General features: G+C 44.7%; 2 non-coding genes across 2 annotated transcripts; one reads left to right on the top strand and one right to left on the bottom strand.

The window, feature by feature from the left end:
• Positions 1-261: 261 nt before the first annotated feature.
• TRNAK-CUU (transfer RNA lysine (anticodon CUU)) lies at positions 262-334 on the top strand. The gene has a single exon. It is a non-coding gene; the product is annotated as a tRNA-Lys (tRNA).
• A 7,085-nt stretch (positions 335-7,419) lies between these two features.
• TRNAN-GUU (transfer RNA asparagine (anticodon GUU)) lies at positions 7,420-7,493 on the bottom strand. The gene has a single exon. It is a non-coding gene; the product is annotated as a tRNA-Asn (tRNA).
• Positions 7,494-8,131: the final 638 nt, after the last annotated feature.

The following is an 8,131-nucleotide window of genomic DNA, read 5'->3' as shown; positions in this document are numbered from 1 at the left end:
TCGAAACCAGGTTCTCAGAGTGACCGGGTCCGGAAGGAATTTTCGGAAATATCGGGGTTTCAGGACTCTTGATTCCCAAGTCGGGTGAGTTCGCCTGACCCTGCGCAAGCGGTCTTTGAGTCTCTAGTATTTCAGTGGTAAAAGGTAGATGCTGCCTCCCTGAAATTCTGAACTCAGGGATTACTTTCATGCTAAGACTGCTGACTCTCTTTTTTTTTTTTTAAGACAACAATAATTCTGTACCAAAGAAAAGGCTGTGATGCCCGACTAGCTCAGTCGGTAGAGCATGAGACTCTTAATCCTAGGGTCGTGGGTTCGAGCCCCACGTTGGGCGAGCACTTTTGTACTCCCTTCCATTGTTAGAGAATCTTCTCTAGTCGCTTACCAACAGAATGAAAGAGAAAAGCAAAGCAAAGCCCATTGCCATCGCGTGAATTACGATTTACAATGACCCTGTAGAACAGAGTAGAACTGCCCCATAGGGTTTCCAAGAACCTCTGGTGAATTTGAACTCCCGACCTTTTGATTAGCAGCGGAGGTCTTAACCACTTCCCAACCTGAGCTCCACCAATAGGATTAAATTTAGGAGCTTCTAAATTGCCAGTTGCTGCCATTGAGACATCCTCTCACTTACTCTGGACATGTTATTAGGAGGGACCACTACCTGGAGACAGACATCATGCTGGGTAGAGTGTCTGTGAAAGTGAGGAAGAACCTCAGAGAGGTGGATTGACACAGTGGCTACAACAATGGGCTCAAACATAGCAAGGATTGTGAGCCTGGTGCAGGACTGGCAATGTTTCATCCTGTTGTAGGTAGGGTGGCCAAGAGTAGGAACCCACTGGAGGGCACCTAACAACAGCAACAATGTATTTTTGAGAGAGGGAAGAAATATATATTTGACTGCATGGGGTGAAATTTTACATAATAAAACCTACGCCTACTCAATGACTTCTACAAGTACAATTCAGTGACACTGATTACATTCTTCAAGCTGTGTAACCGTTCTCACTATCCTTTTCCAAATCGTTTTGCTGGGAAATGATTTATCCTTACACATAAAAAGTGATTCCCCAAGAACAAGAGGCCTTGGAGGCATTTAAAGAACTGCCCTGAGGCTTGCGAACAACCACTCTGAGACCAGCTCTCCACTTGCCTCCCTATCCTCCCTGGGAGGCAGCCATGGGACAGTTTCTCATCGCCTTCCAGGTTCTGATGAGATACCAGGTTTTATGGTCTGCTCACCCTCAGCCTATAGCTGCAACTATAAAACTGCTTAGCTGCAGTCTAGAGTTGGCTCATCGGCAACAGGTATCCCACAACTCTTGCTGTAGTCATCAGGCCCCTTTTTTCCCCATGTCTTCCTTTTTAGTGTGTGGGATTAGAACGCAGGCACCTTTGGCTACTCATCCTTTTGTTGTCTACATAAGTAATAAATTGTCTGAATCTAAATCACCCATGCCTTGGCCTTGTTCACACAAAATTGGGTGATGGGTCACCTTTCTGTGGCCTTTCTAGACATGATCTTATAACTCCCACCCAAGTGATTGGGCAGGACTCTGTAATAGGGTAACTGTGGCCCACCAAGGGGATTGGTTAGTTTTGCCATCTTGCCGGGCTGAAATGAGCCACCCCAGAGGTAGGAAAGAGAGAATCCCACTACCACCAAGGGAGAACAGCCAGGAGCCAGCATGCCCTTTGGACCCAGGATCCCTGCCCTGGGAAGCTCCTGGAAGTAGGAGTCTAATCTGTTACTTCCCTAATAAACCTCAACATCCCGAGTATGGTCTATGAGTCCTGTGTGGCCATTGCAATGAATTACTGAACCCAACAGAGAAGCAGAGAGCACCGTGGGAGGGACGGTTGATGTCAGAATCAGTAAAGATGCAAAGAGAGGAGGCATGTCTGACCTCTGCCTCATAGGAATCAACCTTGAGCTGCTAATTTTGATTCTCCTTCCCCCTTGTGAAGTTAGAGGAGGCCAGATACCACTCCCACGCCATTCTTACATCTTGTCCGCAGCTGTGTGCTTGACAAATTTATGTTTTTTTTTCTTTTCCCATAAAAATTCTTAAAATTTTTATGTAGTTAAATGTAACAATCTTCCCCTTAAGGCTTCTGAGTTTTCTGTCAGGCTTAGAAAGTCTTTTCAATATTTTACCAGTTTGTTGTCTTTTGACTTTTGTAGGAAAATGGCTCTGCCTATGAGACTATGAAGTTTTCACTGGAGGTAGTTTTGAAGGAAGAAGGGTGTATTTATTCTTCTGCTAATGAACTGACTAGAGACACAATTAGCTCCCAGAACTTCTGTGACACATTCCCTGAGGTTCTCCGAAGCCCCTACCTGCTGAGGATCGAGGGAGTTTCCCAGGACCTCCAGCTCAAGATGACTGGGCTCTGTACAAGAGGTGAATGCAGTCACCAAAGGATGGTGCGACATCCCAGCACTAGCAACAGCGAAGAGTCATTACCATTCCTAGGCCTGGTGGGGAAGGAGAGAGAGAGATTTCTGGAACCTGGATGAAGTCATAGTTGTAGCTAAGCCTGCAGCTGTCATAGAGTGTCCCTGGAAAACAGCTGTGGACTTCATGTACGGAACACAACCTCTGCCAGCTGCAGGGAATAATTACCTCCCCCCACACCATAATATTCTTGCCACCCTTCTACCTCCAATTAATGCATCCCATGGGCTGTATCCTCCAAGAATCAAGTGGGCAAGGGAAACTTTTTATGCAGGGGTCAGCCTCCTGGGATGTAAAATGGAGTGGATAATGCTGAGAATGGATCTGGAGGGACAAATGCAGAATACCCAGCACACACGGCTTTTTCATCCTTAAGATTTTTGTTGTGAGTACTTTTGTCATTGGCCGAATTCGGGTGTCACTAGGCCTTTTTTTTTTTGGAAAGTCTCTATTTCCTTATTTATATGAGAATGAGTTTGCTGTCTTTGGGCCTGTGTCATATCTTGACTAGAAAGCTATCTATCTGAATGTATTGATTTGATTCACTCTTTCTTTCACTCAGCTCATTATAAGCACTGAGATATATTTTCCACCAATCTAAACCAGTGACTCCACCAGCCTGAGACCAGAAGCACTAGATGGTGCCTGGCTACCACTAATGACTGCCCCAACAGGGAACACAACAGAGTCCTGGGCGGAGCAGGAGAAACGTGTGGAGCAGAGCTCAAATTCACATAAAAAGACCAGACTTAATGGTCTGACAGAGACTGAAGGAACCCCTGAAACTATGGCCCCTGGACACTCTGTTAACCAGGAACTAAAACCATGCCCAAAGCCCACTCTTCAGACAAAGATTAGACAGGACTATAAAACAAAAAAAATAATACAGATGAGGAGTGTCTTTCTTAGTCCAATCAGATACACGAGACCAGAGGCAGAATGAGAAGGCAGGAAGGGACAGGAACTGGTCCAATGGACACAGGGGACCCAGGGTGGAAAAGTGGATTGTGCTCTCATATTGTGGGGATTGCAACTAAAGTGTAACAAAACAATATGTGTATAAATTTTTGAGTGAGAAACTAGCTTGAGCTGTAAACTTTTACCTAAAGCACAAAAAAATAAATGAATAAATAAGTAAATAAAGGGAAACAGCTAAACAACAACAAAAATTTCCACAAGTCATTATCAGAACCTTTATATTTTTGTCAGAGTCTTCCTATTTCATTAAAATAAAGTTCTGTAGCCAATGTATGTTTTGAATACCATAACTGGATTCTCTTTTTCACAAAAAAGTAATGGTAGTGTTTCTAGAACTTCAAAATGCAGGATTTTCTTTTTTTAATTAGCATCTGTGGGCTTCTAGCTCAGAGAAGACTGGAAAAACCAAGGGAAGAAGAAACGAAAAAAAAAAAAATCCACCGTAACTTCTGCATTATGATGCATTAAGAAGTCCGTAAAGACCACGACTTCCCTGAGCTCTGTGATCGTAGGTTAATGGTCTGCCCTGTGGCTTCAACAGCCTGTGGTCAATTTGGTGGCACAGCAGGTCAACATGGTCTGGTTTGTCTGAGGATTTTAATATCTGCTTTTATAGTCGGTCATTTATTTGTTATGAAAGTAATAAAGTCATGCTTGCCGTAAATACAAACAAATGCATAAGATGTAAAGAAGAAATGAAATTTCCCCTGTTCTCAATTCCAATCATAAGAGGTAATTCTTGTTAATATTTTGCTATATGGCCTTTTAAAACAATAGTACAGACGTACAGCTTTATCAATTATATGGACGAAGTGGTGATTGATTGAGGTGCTAGTAGATGCTGTTTAGCCAAGAGACCCAAGAAACCCTCACTCTTACCCTGACAATAATCTGTCTACCCCGACCTATGGGATAAGGAATAGTAACATTTTTTTTTTTTTTACAGGGCTTTCATCCCACTCAGGGAATTCTTATAAACTGAGGGAGACCATGCGTCTTAGGCTGAAGTCCTAATGTGTTCTTTCTTTGCTTCTCCGAAGCCTAAACTGGATATTATCTCATTATCTCAGATATACCTGGATGACAGGAGTTAACAAAAAGAGGTGGAAGGGACAAAGCGAGGCAGGGGTGGGGGACTCCTCCCCTGCATAAGTCAGCCTCACCAGTGATGCATCTTTTGTGAAATACAGATTAGAGAGAGCCTCGCTTCTGTGCTTTCACTCCACCCTCCTAAACAATTATTAGGCTTCAATACATAGTCTGTATTTGAAACAATGAGGTTAGTATTTGTTCAGTCATTGGGAACTAGCAGCTTAAGTAGAGAAGCTGAAAATTCTCTCACCACGTGTGCCTTTCTGTGTACTCCCTGGATAGTCTATTGTCAGACAACCATATGCCAATCCCTCTGGGAAGGGGGAAAGATCATAAAAGTACAAAAAAAAAAAAAAGTCCTACACCCACCTCGTATGACTCTTCCTAAGAACATGCAACCTGGTCACTATGGGAAGCATTTTAGATATTCAAGGGCTATCTCTTTAATGTTATCACCCAAATCTCTAAAAGGATCAAAGTAGGAATTAACTCTTGGTAAAATTGTATGAAAATTCATCCTCTATTTCCTAGGAGAAGTTTTCATCAGCTACTTTGTCCACCCCAGCTCACCAGACAATATTTTATAGCAAGCACCACATACCAGCATGGACCAAAGAATTCCACAAGCGCAACAGAACACCCCCTAGTATTAAGTCCCCCCAAAGAAAGTATCAAGGATGCAATCTCTCTTCTAGTTGCCACAGAAAATAAGAAGAAAACCGTTATTTAAAGTCCTATTCTCATGAAAAACTAAACTTAAAAGTCTTCCCTTTCCAAAACACTTAGTGGACAATAGATAAGAAGTAACTTTGGTGAAGGGTAAGACAGTACACAATACTGGGGAAGCCAGCACAACCTGTACAAGGCAAGGCCATGGTAGCTCCATAGACACATCCAAACTCCCTGAGGAACCGAATTGCTGGGCTGAAGCCTGTGGAGACCATGGTCTCAGGGAACATCTAGTTCAGTTGGCATAACAGAGTTGATAAAGAAAATGTTCTACATTCTACTTCGGTGAGTAGAGTCTGGGGTCTTAAAAGCCTGTGAGCGGCCATCTAGGATACTCCACTGATCTCACCCCTTAGGGAGCAAGGAAGAATGAAGAAAGCTAAAGACACAAGGGAAAGATTAGTCCAAAGGACTAATGGGCCACATCCACCATGGCCTCTACCAGACCGAGCCCATCTGGTGCCCATCTACCACCACTGACCGCTCTGACAGGGATCACAATAGAGGGTTCCTGGACAGAGCTGGAGAAAAATGTAGAACAAAATTCTAACTTAGAAAGAAAGACCAGACTTGGCTGGCCTGATGGAGACTGGAGAAACCCGGAGAGTATGGCCCCCGGATGCCCTTCCAGCTCAGTAATGAAGCCACTCCTGAGGTTCACCCTTCAGCCAAAAATTGAACAGGCCCATAGGGGAAAACAAGACTAAAGGGGTTCACCAGCCCTGGGGCAGGGACTGGAAGGTAGGAGGGAACAGGAAAGCTGGCAATAGGGAACCCAGGGTTGAGAAGGGAGAGTGTTGACATGTCGTGGGGTTTTTAACCAATGTCATGCAACAGTGTGTGTACTAGCTGTTTGACGAGAGACTGGTTTGTTCTGTAAACCGTCATCTAACATTCAATTAAAAGGAAAAAAAAAAAAAAAGCCTTCCCTTTCCTATTTTTATTTGGCTTAGGACCAGCCATGAAGATCCCACTATGGAGAGTGGATGCGTTCTGAGTTCCTCAGCAGCTGCAGCCTGGGCTCTCTGTCACGGGATCGATGGGAACAGGGTTACCTCTGTCCATACCTCTACAGTCAGGTCAATGCCAGCTCAGGTCTGTCCTGCGAACCACTTTTCCAGAATCCAAGGAGTCAGGAGAATACAGAAGAACGTCACAGAGCCAGCCTCTCATCCACAAAATTCAGAGTAATGTGTGAAACCAGCAAGCAATAGCATCCTCCAAGCAAAAGTGATGGGTTTCCACTGCTATTGAAATGCCAGATACTGTGTTGCCCAGAAAAGAGCTTTCTCTCAGAATGCGGGGATATGACTAGGTACAGCCCCTCTGGAGGACAATTAGACACTAGCTAGCAAAATCAGAAATGCACAAATACCTTGATCAGGCAACACCACATCAGGGAATCCATTTGAGAGAAATTCTTGCACACCTGATGAAAAATATCCCTATAACCTGTCCTCTGAAGAATTATGACCATAAACATTAGAACCAATGTCATCTCCATCAGTTAAGAAATGCTTAAATATACAATGGTCTATCTGTGCTGTGAAAGGATATGCAGTTGTTAAAAGGACGGGGTAGATAACAATGGTGATGATGATGCCACTGAAAACAATTGTAACAGCTGATATCAGTGAGCATTTATTAAGTGCTAAAATGCTTTATGTGCCTCTCTCATTAAAATTTAGGTTAACCCATGAGGTAAGTACTCCTATTTGCCCCTTTTTATACGTGAAGAAATAGAGACACCCCCAAAATTTGATAACCCTTTCGAAGTCCCACCGGGGCAGAACCAAGATTTCCGTGCAGAGCTTGCAACTGCACCACAGATGTGGGGTTCTCTGATTCTCCATTATCGGGATTTTTCAAGTTTCCGGAGTGCGCAGTGTAAAACCTCAGTCTCAGGAAGTGAGAGAATCCGTGCAGTGGCTCTGGAATAAATAAACTCCGAAGCGGCTTTCGCTGGCTTTGTGGAAATACCATTTTTTGCAGGAAAAAATTCCTTCTTTTATTCCCTTTTATGGGACTTCAGTCGTCACGCAGCAAACTTTGGCGTCTGATTCGAAGTGGATAGAGTTCCAGAGGACTCTGAGAACGAAAGTCGCTAAAAGCCTAAAGCGGCGATTCAGCAGCTACAACAGCTTAAAGTAAAGCGTAGCGTTCCTGGGTGGGCTCGAACCACCAATCTTTCGGTTAACAGCCGAACGCGCTGACAGATTGCGCCACAGAGACACGGAGCCCTTCTTTTTCAAACTTACTATCTGATGTCAGGAATTGCCCGTTAACCTCAGGCTGGGGACATCTTAACATTGTTCTGGCCTGTTCAACCGCGCGCGCTCCAGTGTAAGAGACATTTAGGCCGAGAGTCCTGCCTTTGGACACATTTGGGCGTTGACATCGAGCCCGAGTGAGCTGGGGGACTCGGACGCCCGCGGCCTAGCGCAGCAGGAGACGCACAGTGGCTGCTCACCACCAGCAGGGGAGGACGCACCACAAACCACCGCCCTGCAGGACTCCGCGTTCTGAGATCTGCCCCAGCCTCCCCGCCCGAGGCCCACGCCCCACCCCACCCCGCCTTGCGCCCTGGGACTTTCCCAGGAACGTTGAGAAAGTAACTAACCAAGTGCAGTGTGAAGTGCATTATTGTCCGGGGCAACCTTAGGAGGTACTGGTAAGGAATTAGGAAGCACAGCGCGTCAGAGTAAGCTTCGTACCGGCTTAAATTGAGTAAAGCTGATTGTTTACTAAGAGTGGGGCAATGTACAGCTGTATCTTTACTTCCATACGGAACTGCAAAACCAGTATAGCTTTGCAGCGCTTTGGGTGCTACTTGCACACTTGTATTCTCTCTCTCTCTCTCTTTTTTTTTC

The sequence above is a fragment of the Loxodonta africana genome, chromosome 3, assembly GCF_030014295.1.
Source record: "Loxodonta africana isolate mLoxAfr1 chromosome 3, mLoxAfr1.hap2, whole genome shotgun sequence".
Taxonomy (NCBI): domain Eukaryota; kingdom Metazoa; phylum Chordata; class Mammalia; order Proboscidea; family Elephantidae; genus Loxodonta; species Loxodonta africana.
Note: the sequence above shows the minus strand (reverse complement) of the source record. Positions and strands in the feature narration are given on the sequence as shown.